This window comes from Eumetopias jubatus, unplaced genomic scaffold, assembly GCF_037043125.1.
Source record: "Eumetopias jubatus isolate StellerSeaLion01/CBP00866 unplaced genomic scaffold, mEumJub1_p1.0 scaffold_32, whole genome shotgun sequence".
Taxonomy (NCBI): Eukaryota; Metazoa; Chordata; class Mammalia; order Carnivora; family Otariidae; genus Eumetopias; species Eumetopias jubatus.
This window is the reverse complement of record NW_028274838.1, coordinates 1,978,081-1,992,468: the sequence shown is the minus strand read 5'-3', so window position 1 is coordinate 1,992,468 and position 14,388 is coordinate 1,978,081. Positions and strand designations below refer to the sequence as shown.

At 45.3% G+C, this 14,388-nt stretch overlaps 1 non-coding gene across 1 annotated transcript; it reads left to right on the top strand.

The window, feature by feature from the left end:
* Positions 1 to 13,923: 13,923 nt before the first annotated feature.
* LOC148161982 (small nucleolar RNA U3) lies at positions 13,924 to 14,136 on the top strand. Its single transcript, XR_015767260.1, has one exon. It is a non-coding gene; the product is annotated as a small nucleolar RNA U3 (small nucleolar RNA).
* The last annotated feature ends 252 nt before the right edge of the window (positions 14,137 to 14,388 follow it).

The window sequence follows — 14,388 nt, the reverse complement described above, 5'->3', positions numbered from 1 at the left end:
CATACTTTCCTCCTAAGTTCTCTGTAGAACTAAAGCAGTAACAAGGAAAACAGGGCATTTCTTTGCTCCTAAAAATGCTCTCACTGTCTGATTTCTTGAACTGGGCAGAATCTTCTTAGTTTACATGATGATCTCCAGGGAAGGGTGGGATGGGGCATCTTAAAGCTCATGATTTAGACAGCCGGACTCGGAAAATTGGGTCGAGACTACGGGCCCAGCAATAGGCCAGAAGTCAGGAAACCTGGCTGCTCATCAGCCACAGGGCCTTGGGCACCAGCGTCCTGTCAGTTTTCTGTCAGCGGAGCAGGGGTAGCATGGTTCCTTGTGTGTTGGGGAGCCGCGTCCCTGGCCTCTACCCACTGGCCAGTAGCAACCCCCGGTTGTGACTCCAGGCATCTGCCGATGTCCCTGGAGCCGGAGGGCAGTGTTGGCCCTGCCGCTGACCTTGCAGTCGAGATGGCGTGGTGATAGGTGTAGAGGAGGGAGTTCAGGGTCTGTCATGCCCTCCATGTCCTGCAGCTCCTACTTATTTCCAGGGCCCCTTCGTCTCCACCTGAGAAGCCATCCTGTGTTCCTTCTGAAAGAGGCCACAGACGGAACATGTCCTTACCCAGCTTTGTGATGTCTACGTTTTCACTGAGGAGTGACACACAGACAGAAGTGCACACATTGGAGGTTCACAGCGTGGTGAATTTTCACGGGGCAAACAACCCCTGTGAATGTAACTAGCACCCCAATCAAGCAGCAGGTTTGGAACAGGAGCAGCACCCCTCCACACCCCAAATTCACCACTGTCCTGACTTCAAACATCACAGATTGGTTTTGCCTGCTTTGTTGATCTTCATAACACGGACTCATAAAGAAGAATATGTTGTTTTTCCACCTGGCTCCTTTCCCTCTACGGTACTTGTGTCAAGTTCACTTGTGTTATCGTGTGTACGTCTAGCTTGTTTGTTTTCATCAGCTAGCATTCCGTCACCTGAAAACACAGCAACTTATTGATTGATTCCATTGGCCGGGGGCTTTTGGGCAGCCTCCAGCTTGGGGATCATAAGTTGCGCTGTGAACATTTTATCCGTGTCTTTTGGCGAATGTGTGTAATTATTTCTGTTGGGTATGTACCCAAGACTGGAGTTAATGGCAGTATAAAGCACATGACTAAACAAACAATCGTCTTACTGTTTAGTGTGGTGAGTGAGGGTGTCTGAGGCAGGATGCTTCACCGGTGGTGGTTATGGAGAATGTTGTCTTTGAGAAAGCCAAAAGGGCGAGCAGGAGACAACCATTCGTACACAGGAGCAATGCCAAGCAGAGGAGACAACCTGTGCAAAGGCCCTGAGGCAGGGCTGAGCCCACTGTTTTCCAGGAAGTGAAGGAAATTGACTGAACGTGTCTGGGAGAAGTATGTATGAGGACCAGGTCATGCGGGGCTGTGAAGTGGGCAGGAGGGGCTTGGGAAGGGCAGTGGGGGATCATTGCAGGGTTTGAAACAAGGGAGGGAGCATAATGTGGCAAGTGTTTTAGGTTTGTTCCTCTTTCTGCAATGTCAAGACTATACTGGAGGGACTGGCGTGGAGGTAAAGGGACCATTTGGAGAATGTCTGAGAGGCTGGCAGTGATGGCAGCCCAGATGAGGGTGATGGAAAGGAAGTGTATGCATTAGAAGTACAAATACAGCAGTCATAAGAAAGCACTGTTATTACTATAGCAACTAGTACTTGTTGGTTCCCCACTGTGTGCGAGGCAATGTGCTAGCTGTCTCATCTGTGCTTAATACCTGATACAACCCCATGAGGTAGGTACCCGCTATCATCCACATCTTATGGCTCAGAAGACAGAGGCTTATAGAAATTACTGCTGCATCTGTCATTGATACAAGTGTTACTGAATCTGAGAGAGTCGGCCTTGCCAGCCTGTATCACTGACACGGTGGGATCTGGACTCATGGGGTCATGAGAGGCCCCATCCTGTCGCTTACCAGCGTCACGGTGCACGCGCCCATGGTCTCCCAGCTGCTTTTCCCCAGTGGGGCTGGGATTGGAGGTGAATTTGTTCTCAGGTCATATACAGTTTTTGTAAATGCAGAAGCAGTGCTCAAATTTGCATCATTACTAGAGAAGATAAACCACCAGTCCCAACAGACTCAGTGCAGTTTTCTTCTGGAAAAACAGGCTCCAGAACAGGAACAGGTGTTTCATCCAGAGACTCTTGTACCCGGAGAATCCCAGAGGGAGCACAACCAGGAGTTCCTTTTTCCTGAAACTAGATGGAACATCGCAGCTTGGGTTTGAGGTCTGCTCTGCCCCCCCAACCCCCGTCCATTATAGCCTCCGGTATATTCTGAGGCTTCATTAGTCATGGGGTACTGGCGGTGCCCAGATGCACTGTGCCCTTCCCACCTTCCTAGGGCGTTTGGGAAGTGAAGTGGCCACTCCTCACTCCTGCCTTCTCTGCAGACCTTGCCTTGACCAAAGCCACCCCTGATGTCTCCCCCACCCCGTCTCCTCCCTGCTTCTCCTCGTCTCCCTTTGTGCTCTGCCCGTGGATAATCGCCAGCATTTAGGAAGTGCTTACTCTGTGAAAACACTGTTTTAAGAGCACTGAAAGCGCTGCTTCGTTGGGCCCTCCCTCACAAGACAAGTTGTCATCACGCTCCATTGCCAGACGAGGAGACTGAGGTCCAGAGAGCTTTCAGAAATTGGCCGAGGCCGTCACGCTGGCGAGAGGTGCCCTGGGACTGAGCCCACATCTGTCCACCCTGCTGCTGCCTGCCTGTGAGTTCATCTGCCTTCTCAGTGAGGTTGGGCCCCTTCATTCCTGACCCTCGTTAGTGTGGTGCTGGGCATGTCGTGGGCCCCCGGTATATACTTGCTGACTTAAGCTGAGAGCTGGAGAATGTTTGGTTGCCATGGGATGTTTGAGCTCTACTGGAAATGACCCCATGGAATCCCATGACCATGACCTGATGTGGTGGCTGCACACTGAGCTTAGAAAATTCTGCTTCTGACAATGACAGCAGTACGTCATGGCTGAGCGTTTGTTTTGTGCCAAACACTGCAGAGCGCTTTAGGGTCGTGTCCCCAACTCCTCATCCCAGTCCTCTGTGCAGCCGTCCCGCTCACCACAGCTCAGAAAGCTACAGTGAAGGGCATCGCCGGGTGGCGGAGGCTGTACCCCCCTGGCCTGTCAGCATTGCCATCGCGGTCTGCACCATCGAATGCCTGGGGAAAGGTCGCCCCCCGGGGCAGCGGCTGAGGATGGACCACAGACGATCCAGTCGTATGTGATCACTACCTTTCACTTCCCTTGTTCCATCATCAAAAAGGCAAGTGGCACTCTGGCCATTTGGTGTCACAAGTTCTGTTATCTTTCATTATTCTGTGTTTGAGTCCCAAATAAGAAGGAGGAAAGGAGCTGGAGGAAGCAGGGAAATGTGCTCAGTGGTCTCAGATCTCCAGATGTCCTCCCGGTTAGGGGGCTCACCAGGCTGGCTAGGGAGGAGGCAGGTGCGGTGGTTTGGGGAGGTGACGTCTACCGGCCAGGATCTGCGGGCATGTCCTTGCATTAGAGTGGGGACGTTTCTAGGTCAGATCCCACGTGTATCCAAGGACTGGGGGTTTGTAGAGGTGGCATTGTCTGGGTCTGTGTGTGGGAGACACCTGTGTGGTCGTGAGTGTGACTGGAAGTACTCACTCCGTGGGCCTGGAACGTTGGTCTGGACCCAGCTGAGGGTCAAGGGAGTGGCCCCAAAACTCCACTTCCTCGCTGTCACAGGGGACTGGGAGCTGGAAGCACATGGACCACCAAGAGGTCCCATGTAGGGACGGATTGTGAGAGCTCGCTCCATGCCCCTCCGCAAGCTAGCCACTTTGTAATGAGGAGCAGTACCCGGATGAAGCAGCTGGGAAAGGGCAGTGGCCTCTGAGCCCGGCCTTGGAGCCAGGCTTGTGTGGCCTCTGTCTGTTGCCTGTGTCTGTTCTCCGGAGCATCCTGGGTGTGCCGTCACCTGCTGTTCTGGGCTGATGTGAATCTCCAAAGCACTGCTGTATCACCCCTGACTGGAAGGAGCCCCAGACCTGAGGCCAGCCAGGCCCTGGGCTGCACGTGGAGATTTACCCGTTCAATGCTGGCATGGCCTTCTTTGTCCATTGGCCACTCCCCCGCCCCCCCTGCCCCCCTGCACCTGCTTTGCTGCCTCACCACTGTGAACTAGAGGCAGTTTGGTCCTGGAATGGACCTTTGACAGCTGTGGACTGCAAGAGGTTGGTGTCAGACTCCACATTGTTCAGTAGGAACCTTGGGTGAATTACTCATCCTCTTTGAGCTCCAAGGCTTGTCTCTGCTGATTCGGGAGGAAGCTAGCATTGCTGAACTGGGGATGAAGAACATGATCATGATGGTGACTCTAGTAAGTGACATTTAGTTTAGACTCACTATGTGCTAGGCACTCTGTTAAGCACCTTTTATATATTTGTGTATATATACATACACGTAACCTGAACAGACTTTCAGAATCACCCAGGAATTAATATCCTAATTTTCTAGATAAAGAATCAGTGCTAAGAGGGGTTCAATACCTTGCTTCTGTCACTAAATACTAGAAAGAAGCTATAATGAGTTAAGTGGTGATCCTCCGGAAGGTATGGCCACCAGGAACCTGGGAATGTGACCTTAGGTGGGTTTTTGCAGATGTCATTGAGTTAAGGGTCTTGAGATGAGATCATCCTGAACTATCCAGGTGGGCCCTGAATCCAGTGACCCCTGTCGTAATGACAGAAGAGAAGGCAGAGAGACACACAGAGATGAGGGCCACATGCAGGTGGAGACAGGATGGGAGTGATGCAGCCACCAGCCCGGGGGCCTGGAGCCACCAGAAGCTGGGGGAGAGCAAGAAGACATTCTCCCTTGGAGTCTGCATCCCTGTTGACATCTTGATTTCAGACTTCCAGCCTCCAGAACTGGGAGAGAATACAATTCTATTGTTTCATACCACCCTGTCTATGGTCCTTTGTTGCAACAGCCTCAGGAGACTAAGACAGAGGCGCAGCCAGGACTGAATCTCAGACCATCTTCTTTTGGGAGGTGATGTACATCTGTCAGACATGTAGCTCATGCTCAGTTATGTCTCAGTCTCTGTGCATGAGTCTTGCTAGTTGTCTAGGGAGACTTCTCCCCTTGATGTGCTCTCTGATGCTCTGGAAGACTGGGAACTCTTCCACAATGAGATGAATCCTATTCGTTGTCCATTGCACACCTGAGGTCACAGCTGTCGGCACACGAGGAGACCCTGTGTGCAGAAGTGGGACATGGCAGCGTTGCCGCCAGGAGACCTGTTTCTGTCTCCACCTTGACCAACCCAGAGACTTAGGTTTGGAGGTTTCATCTGGGTTTTTGGTCAAGCATGGCCGAGAAAAGTGTTGGAGTCAGCCAGACCTGGCTGCTGCTTCTGGCAAGTTCTGAGATGCTCCTTGGTGTTAGGGAGTGGGCCTTGAGGTTGTGCAGGTAAAGCACTGAGCACAGAGCCCAGAATAGGAGAAACAAAAGTATTTAATAATATAGTATATATTCACATATTTGTGTGCATATAAAAATATATGGGTATTCATAACATATAAATAAATATGTAGAGCAGAAGAGTATTGGAAACATTGATTTTAAAACTTTTTAAAATTTTTTATTGTTATGTTAATCACCATACATCATTAGCTTTTGATGTAGTGTTCCATGATTCACTGTTTTACAAACTGTTTTTAATCACAAAAGTTACACTGTTAATAATGAAGATTTAAATTTTTGAAATAAGATATACAACTAGGAGAAGGGTACATATAAAACTAGTTAGAAATAAACACAGTGAATATTTAGTGTATAGTTTTTGCATATTTTCTCTTTCCTGTATTTTTCCTTAAAATGTGGATCTTATTGAACATAATGTTTTGAACCCTTCTTAAACAATGTACTGTGAATGTTTTCCCCCGTGGTTAAACATTTGTCTTCAAAGTCGTGTTTAATGGCTCATTATGTTCTGTGTGGGAGTTTCTGTGGGGCTCCGATGGACTGACTGATGCCTACCGATGTGGGGAGAGAGAGAAGGCTTTTTGATGGCAGACTGTGCAGAAACTGTCTAGCGGAGATGGTGAGAGGCGGGGTGGGCGAGCTCCCAGCGGCTCCCCCAGGATGCACAGCTGCTGGGGCCTCTCTGTCCTGCCAAAGCGTTGCTCCTGTTCACATCCCCATATTCCCCTGGCATGGTGTCAGACTGCCCTCGGCTCACGACTTTTCCGGCAAGGTACTGTCGAAGTACACATTTTGCTGACCTGACTGTGGGGAAGTTATATCTTATTACTTCATTTGCATTTTCCATGTTGCTCAGAAATGTGAGCATAGTTCTCCCGCTTCCCCTCTGTCACCTGCTGGTGTTCCTATTGGCCTGGGTGCATTTTTCTCATTAATTTTTAGTTCTAATGTTTTTTAGATTTTATTTATTTGAGAGAGAGAGAGACAGAGATACTGAGAGAGAGCAAAAGTGGGGAGGAGAGGGAGAAGCAGGCTCCCCGCAGAGCAGGGAGCCCAACATGGGACTCGATCCCAGGACCCCAGGATCATGACCCAAGCTGAAGGCAGATGCCCAATCGACTGAGCCACCCAGGTGCCCAAGTTTTAGTTCTTTTTGTAGTCTAGATGCTATTTTTTGTTCACTGTGTTGCATTCCAAAGACTTTTTTTTTTAGACTACAGCTTGTCTTTCATGTGGCTTATGGTGTCTTATGTCAAAGATTTTGAAGTTAACCTAGTCCCACTTTCCCATCTTTTCTCTTATGGCTTGTGCTTTGGGTGTCTTGTTTATGAAGTGCATACCTGCTCCCGCTCTGTAGAGTCCCCTGTATTATATAGAGCACTGTGCTGGTAGGCCACAGTACCTAGCGACTCTGTGACTTGGGTGAGACCTCTCTCTGGACCCCACTTTCTCCTTTATAAAATGGGGATAATAGTGTTGGCTTCATTGTTTTTCAGATTTAGTGTAATCTCCTTGAAAGAGTGCCCAGTGCCTGAAAATCACCCAGGAAACATGAGGTGATCATTGTTGTCCCAGAAATTTTGCTTTTCCTTTTAACATTCACGTGTTAACTCCATGTGGAATTTAGTTCTGGTGCAGGATGGACATCCGTATGGCTGGCTTGCTGTCCCTGCACCAGTAATTGACCAATCCATCTTTTCACCCTGAGATAGTAACACTACTTCTGTCCCATAGCAGCTTCCCAGATGGTCGTCTCTGTGCTCTCCTGTTCCAAGGTCTACTTTTCTATCCTTAGGACAATAATGTGTCTTAAGTTAGTGTGGTCTTAACTGATGAGGACAGAGTTCAGTACCTCCTTTACATTCTTCTCCAAAATTGTCAGGGCCAGTTTTCTCATTTATTTATCCATGTGGATTTCAGGAACAGCTTATTAAGCTTCACGAGGACCCTAAGACTAACATGCGACCACAGGACCTTTTCTCCCAGACACACCACACGGCTCCCATGAGAACATTTCCTGGGCATTTCTGTTTGCGTAATAAGTTCTTGATTTTGAAGATGTTCAGTTTAGTAAACCTTCCTGTGTATCTACCCCAGCAGCTGCGTGTTTCTGGTGTAGACACTGAGGCTGTGCTCTGAGGCCAGCGTGGTTGACCCTTTCAGACCGTTCCTGAAGTTCACCTTCGCCAAGGAATTTTAAAGCTTTGGCTTCTCAGAGGTGATCTCCAGTTTTGGAGCATGTTGGGGACTTCCTTCCAGGCCAGGCCAAATGTGGCTTTGCCAACAATACCTGGTTATCAGCGGGGTTCTTTTTCGGCCTAGTCTCAGGTTGACCACTGGGCCTTTGTCTTGCTCAGCCACGTTTCTGACATTTTTCTTCTTCCCATCTTTTCACATCCATCTTTTCTGATGTTATTTCAGCTCCTTTAAGCAGCATATGGGTGGATGAATCCTATCTCAAAATCTGTCTTTTAACTGTAGTATTTTATCCGTTTACATTTACTGTGATGACTGATGAATTCAGACCTAGTTCCAACAACAGTATTTTGTACTCTCTATTTATTGCAGTTTTCTTTGACATTTTTTTCCCTTCTTTTCAGTCTCCTAGCACAGACTGAGTAACTGATCAAAGTTCCTTTATTCCCTTTACTTTTGCTGCTGGTATGGAAGTCCCCCATTCAAGTGCAGTTCTTTTCATGGCCGACCGTAAGCTTTGACGTGCACACTTGCTTTAGTGAACTCTGGACCTCAGGACTGTGCCTGCTACCCTCCCCCCGCCCCCAACAGCGTGAAGACATTGAAACCTTGCAGTTTGACCACTTACTCTATTTTCTAACATGCTGTTTTCAGTATTTTACTTTGGCCTTATCTTTAAACCTCCCTAAATTAGTAATCCTGGTTATTTTTATTACAAGAACTAGTTCTCCATATGTTTACTGGTATTTTGATCCCTGCCTCTTGATTCTCTGCCTTTGCTACTCATTTCTTATTGGTCAACAGCTTCTTTCCAAAAGTCTTTAATGCTGTGAGTGGTAACATTTCTTTCAATCTTTATTTGTCTGAGAATGTTTTAATTTTGTCTTTACTTTTGAACAATAGTTTATTGTAATGTAGAATTTTAGATTTTCTTTCCTCATAAGTCCGTAAAGATATCGTTCCATTCCCGTGGGCTTTTATTATGGCTGAGGAGAAGTTGCTCTCTGCTCTGATTATTGTTTCTTTGTAGAGAATCACTTGCTCCTCGGCTGCTATTACACTTTTCTCTTTTTCTTGGGCAATATTCATTTTACTATGTTGCATCTGGTAATGGGTACATTTCACCTGTTTTCTGTGTTGAGTTTGTGTACATCCCGGTGGGTGTAGACTTGGGTTAGAATTTCTAGCAAGGCTTGCTTTCTTCATTCACAGCCAAGCTACACTAAGCTCTCTTGCTGTTTCCCTGGCCTAGCAGAAGTGAAATTGCTGGAGCAAGGTGTCTGAGGAAGTTCAAGACACATTGTCACATTGCCCTCCAATTAAAATACTACTCTCACCACGAGTTCATAAACACAATTTCCCAGTTTTCTTGTTAACCTGGACAAGTGGTTTTCAACTGGGGGCAATTTTGCTGCCCAGGAGACATTTTGCAATGTCTGGAGACATTTTTGGTTATCTCAACTGGGGATGGGGTACTACTGGAATCTAGTATGAAGAGGCTGGGATGCTGCTGAGCATCCTTCAAGCACAGGAACCTCTCCCGCAAACAAAGGGTAGCCCAACTCTAACGTCAGTTGTGCAGAGGTCGAGAAGCTCTGCTCTAGATCAAAGCCTCTTGAGGGCAAGGACTCAGATGGACTAATCCAGGTCTGTATGTCCTTTCTGTCTCTCCTACTGCCTGGTACTTAATAGTGACTCAGTGAGCTTTACAAAATGCCAAACAAACATTAACTTTTGAAATAATTCTTGTCAATATGACAGATGAAAAATAGTATCTTGTTTTAGTTTGAATCTGTTAGTTACCTGTATTTCTTCTTTTGCAAAGCAACCATTCATTTTGTTTGCTTAGGTGAACATACTAATACCTGTCTATCTACAATTGGGACCATGAAGATTAATTGGATCAATTGAGCATAGTACTTGCAGATACACTCTGAATAGTACAGAATGTCAGACAAATAAAGACTTTATTATCACTGCATACTGTCCAAGCAGCCCCCATCCTTAGGAAGGGGCCTGAGACTCTGTGGCTGGGTGCTCGCTGCACATGGAGAAGTGGAGCACTGGAGTCCAGCCAGCACTCTCCTTCAGACAGAGTCACCGCATGTATGTACCTTGGGGGAGGCCCCCACCTCTGTTCACATTGACTGCTTGATATTTTCCCAGATGCTTTCACCTTTCTACTGGTCCTGACAGTACCCTGTGACAGGTGCCGAGAGGGCTGTTGTCGGCAGGTGAGGATCTGAGGCCAAGAGCACCAACACCGGCAATTTCAGAGGGTGATGAGTTCTCACACATGGATGCAGCTTCTATACTCCTGCCCCTGGCTTTTCCCTAGGGTCCAGCATTAGAGGAGGTATGGATAGGGCCTCATCTTGGTGAGCTTCCTTTTAGGGCCCAGAACTGAGAGCTGATGTGGAACACTGGAAAGGCATCCGTGAAAGGACATAACTGATTGCCTCCCACAAAGGTACCAACTCCACCAGAGCATAGGCTGACCTTGGGGAAACATTGTGGCTCTCTCTCCATCCTGTGTTTCCATGAAGCACAACCCAGAAAAGCAAGAGTTAGATTTGTCACCTAAGGCAAAGGAGACAAAAGCAAAAATAAACTGTCGGGACCCATCAAAATAAAATCTTCTAAACAGCAAAGGAATACATCAACAAAACAAAAAGACAATCTACTGAATTGGAGGAGATATTTGTAAATGACATATCTGATAAGGGGTTAGTATCCAAAATAAATAAAGAACATATAGAACTCGGGGCGCCTGGGTGGCTCAGTTGTTAAGCGTCTGCCTTCGGTTCGGGTCATGATCTCAAGGTCCTGGGATTGAGCCCCGCATTGGGCTCCCTGCTCAGCGGGAAGCCTGCTTCTCCCTCTCCCACTCCCCCTGCTTGTGTTCCCCCTCTCGCTGTGTCTCTCTGTCAAATAAATAAATAAATCTTAAAAAAAAACACATACAACTCAACACCCAAAAACCCAAATAATCCAATTAAAAATAGAAGACATGGATAGACATTTCTCCAGAAAAGACATATAGATGGCCAACAGACAGGTGAAGAGATGCTCAACATCATTCATCATTGAGGAAATGCAAATCAAAACCACTATGAGGTTATCACCTCACACCTGTCAGAATGGCTAAAATCAAAAACACAAGAAACAAGTGTTGGTGTGGATGTGGAGAAAAAGGAACCCTCATGCACTGTTGGTGGGAATGCAAACTGGTGCAGCCACTGTGGAAGACAGTATGGATGGTCCTCAAAAAATTAAAAATAGAATTATCATGTGACCCAGTAATTCTACTACTGGGGATTTACCCAAAGAAAATGAAATTAGTGAAAACACTAATTTGGAAAGATATATGCCCCGTATCTTGTTTATTACAGCATTATTTCCAATAGCCAAGATATGGAAGCAACCCAAGTGTCCATCGAAAGATGAATGGATAAAGAAGATATATATATATATATGTGTGTACACACACACACACACACACACACACACACACACATATCTATATCTATCTATCTATCTGTCTATCTATCTATTTATACCATGGAATATTATTCAGCCAAAAAAAAGAATGAAATCTTGCCATTTGCAAGGACACAGATGGAGCCAGAGTGTATTCTGCTAAGTGAAATAAGTCAGTGAGAGAAAGATAAATACCCCATGATCTCACTCCTATGTGGAATTTAAGAAACAAAACATGTAAGCAAAGGAAATAGAAAAGGGAGAGAGACAAACCAGGAAAGAGACCCTTAACTATAGAGAACTAACTGATGGTTGCCGAGGGTAGGGGGGCTTGGGGGATGGGTGAGGTGATGGGGATTAAGAAGTGTACTTGTGGTAATGAGCACTGGGCAATGTATGGAAATGTTCAATCACCATGTTATATACTGGAAACTCATGGAACTGTATGTTAACTATACTGGAAAAATATTTTTTAAAAATTTGGAACAATTTTAAAAAGGTGGACCATGGCTTGCTAGATTTCTTTGAGTTGACCTCATGCCATTGACCTGTGGTTGTATTCCTGGAAGCAAACATGGGCAGTTCGAGGTCATGGGTCAATGATGGATGATGTCCACAGTAGATGTGTGCAGTGGTGTTCAGTGGCATAGAAGCTGAGGTTGAGGAGAGAGAAACAGGCAGGCAGGGGAAGTGGTGCCCTGAAGCACCTCTTCACTTCTTCAGCACAGGTTCCCCCCTAGATCTTAGGAGCCAGAGACTTAGGAGGTCGCTGTAGCACTGATAAAGGCAATTGTCCACCTTTAATGTTTGTGGGTCCTGCCCCTGGGCTCCCAAGGAAGCGATGCTTTCACATTTACCAAGGTCAAAATGAATCCACAAAACCTCAATGCATGGGCTCTATTTCACCCCAAGCACACATTGGACATCTGCTTTATGAAAGAAAAGAACCCAAAAGGAGCATTCTGGAAAAGATAAGAAAAAGGAAGACACTTCCCTGGTTCCCATAACATTAAAGCCATACAGCCCTACATGTACTAGAAATTTAAGACCGGGAAATGCAGTGACTTTCTACAATGTCTTTTGTATAAAAATTTGTCACTTTTTATGTAAAAAATATATTTTGGTATATAACCCTTTATCAAAATTTCCTTTGTCATGACACTCTCTCCTGGTAAAGATTCCCTGTCCCATGCAGCTGTACTAATCAGTGCTCAGGTAAAACTCACAACCTTTTATTTTTTTTTTTTTTTGAGTTTGAGCGCCATGTGGGATGCAGAGATTACTTAAAAAGAAAATAATTGAAAAGAAGTAAAATTAAAAGAAAAATTTTAAAAATGTATATGCGTATCAGGAAATTTTATTACTCTCTACTCTCTCACATTGATATATTTACATTGTGTTACTTACACCATTAAGAGCACCTTAATTACTGTAGCTTTACGGTGAGGTTTAAAATTTAGTAAATTTCTCCAATTTAATTCTTCAAGGTTGTCTTGGCTATTTAGGTATGTTGATTTCCAAATACATTTGAGAATTAGCTTGTAAATTTGCCCCCAAACTGCCTTCTCCAGTATGAATCAGAATAATGCTGATTTGATGTTCCAACAAATTTGAGTGGTCTAGTCCATGAATGTGATATATTTTTTCCTAATTATTTAGTATCCTTTAATTTATTTCAGCAAGAGTTTTCAGGCATCTTTGTTACATGTGTCCTCATACATTTAATGAAGGTGGACATGAATCTCCACGCTGTTTATTGAATTTCATTTCCTTTTTTTAAAAATTTCATTTTCTAAATGCTCACTGCTAGTATAGAGAAATATAGTAGATTATTACATGAATGTTGCTGAGGTATAATTTAGGTACAGTAGACGGCATCCCTTTAAAGTGTACAATTAAGGCTGTACTTTCAGAGATCATTTCTTTCTTTCTTTCTTTTAATTTTATTTTATTATGTTATGTTAATCACCATACATTACATCAATAGTTTTTGATGTAGTGTTCCATGATTCATTGTTTGCCTATAACAGCCAGTGCTCCCTTCAATGCTGCCCTCTTTAATACCCACCACCAGGCTAACCCATCCCCCCACCCCCTCCCCTCTAGAACCCTCTGTCTGTTTCTCAGAGTCCATCGTCTCTCATGGTTCGTCTCCCCCTCTGATTTCCTCCCCTTCATTTTTCCCTTCCTACTAGCTTCTCTCTCTCTTTTTTATTATTTTTTAAAATTTTTTATTGTTATGTTAATCAACATACATTACATCATTAGTTTTTCATGTAGAGTTCCATGATTCATTGTTTGTGCATAACACCCAGTGCTCCATGCAGAATGTGCCCTCTTTAATACCCATCACCAGGTAACCCATCCCCCCACCCCTCCCCTCTAGAACCCTCAGTTTGTTTCTCAGAGTCCATCTTCTCTCATGGCTTATCTCCCCCTCCGATTTCCTCCCCTTCATTTTTCCCTTCCTACTAGCTTCTCTCTCTCTCTATTTTTTTAAACATATAATATATTATTTGTTTCAGAGGTACAGGTCTGTGATTCATCAGTCTTACACAATTCACAGCGCTCACCATAGCACATACCCTCCCCAATGCCCATCACCCAGGCACCCCATCCCTCCCACCCCCACCACTCCAGCAACCCTCAATTTGTTTCCTAAGATTAAGAATTCCTCCTATCAGTGAGGTCATAGGATACATGTCTTTCTCTGATTGACTTAATTTCACTTAGCATAATACCCTCCAGTTCATTTCTACAGTTTGTTACTAGAGAATTTTCTCTGAACGTGTAGAGGACCTGAAACCTCAAGGAGGAGGCACATTGTTCTCTCCTGAGCATGAACGTGATTTTAGGTGTTGTTTCCACAGCTGCCCATTGCCACTGATGATCGTTCTTCTCCTCCTTTGGACGGTAAGAGAGAGAGGATGCAGTGTGAGTGCTTTCTCAACAAATAAAAATTAAAAAAGATAAACTGTACAACTAAATGCATTTTCACAGATGTACATACAATTGAAACTACTGCTCCATTCAGGACACAGGGCATTTCTTCTACCTCACAGCTTCCCTTGGGTGGATCCATTGAAGTCTCTCACTGCCTTCACCCTCAGCCCCAGGCAACCACTGGCATCAAAGACGGCTTGATTTTTAACCACGTTATGGAAATGGAACTCTTTTATGCCTACATTCCTCCGT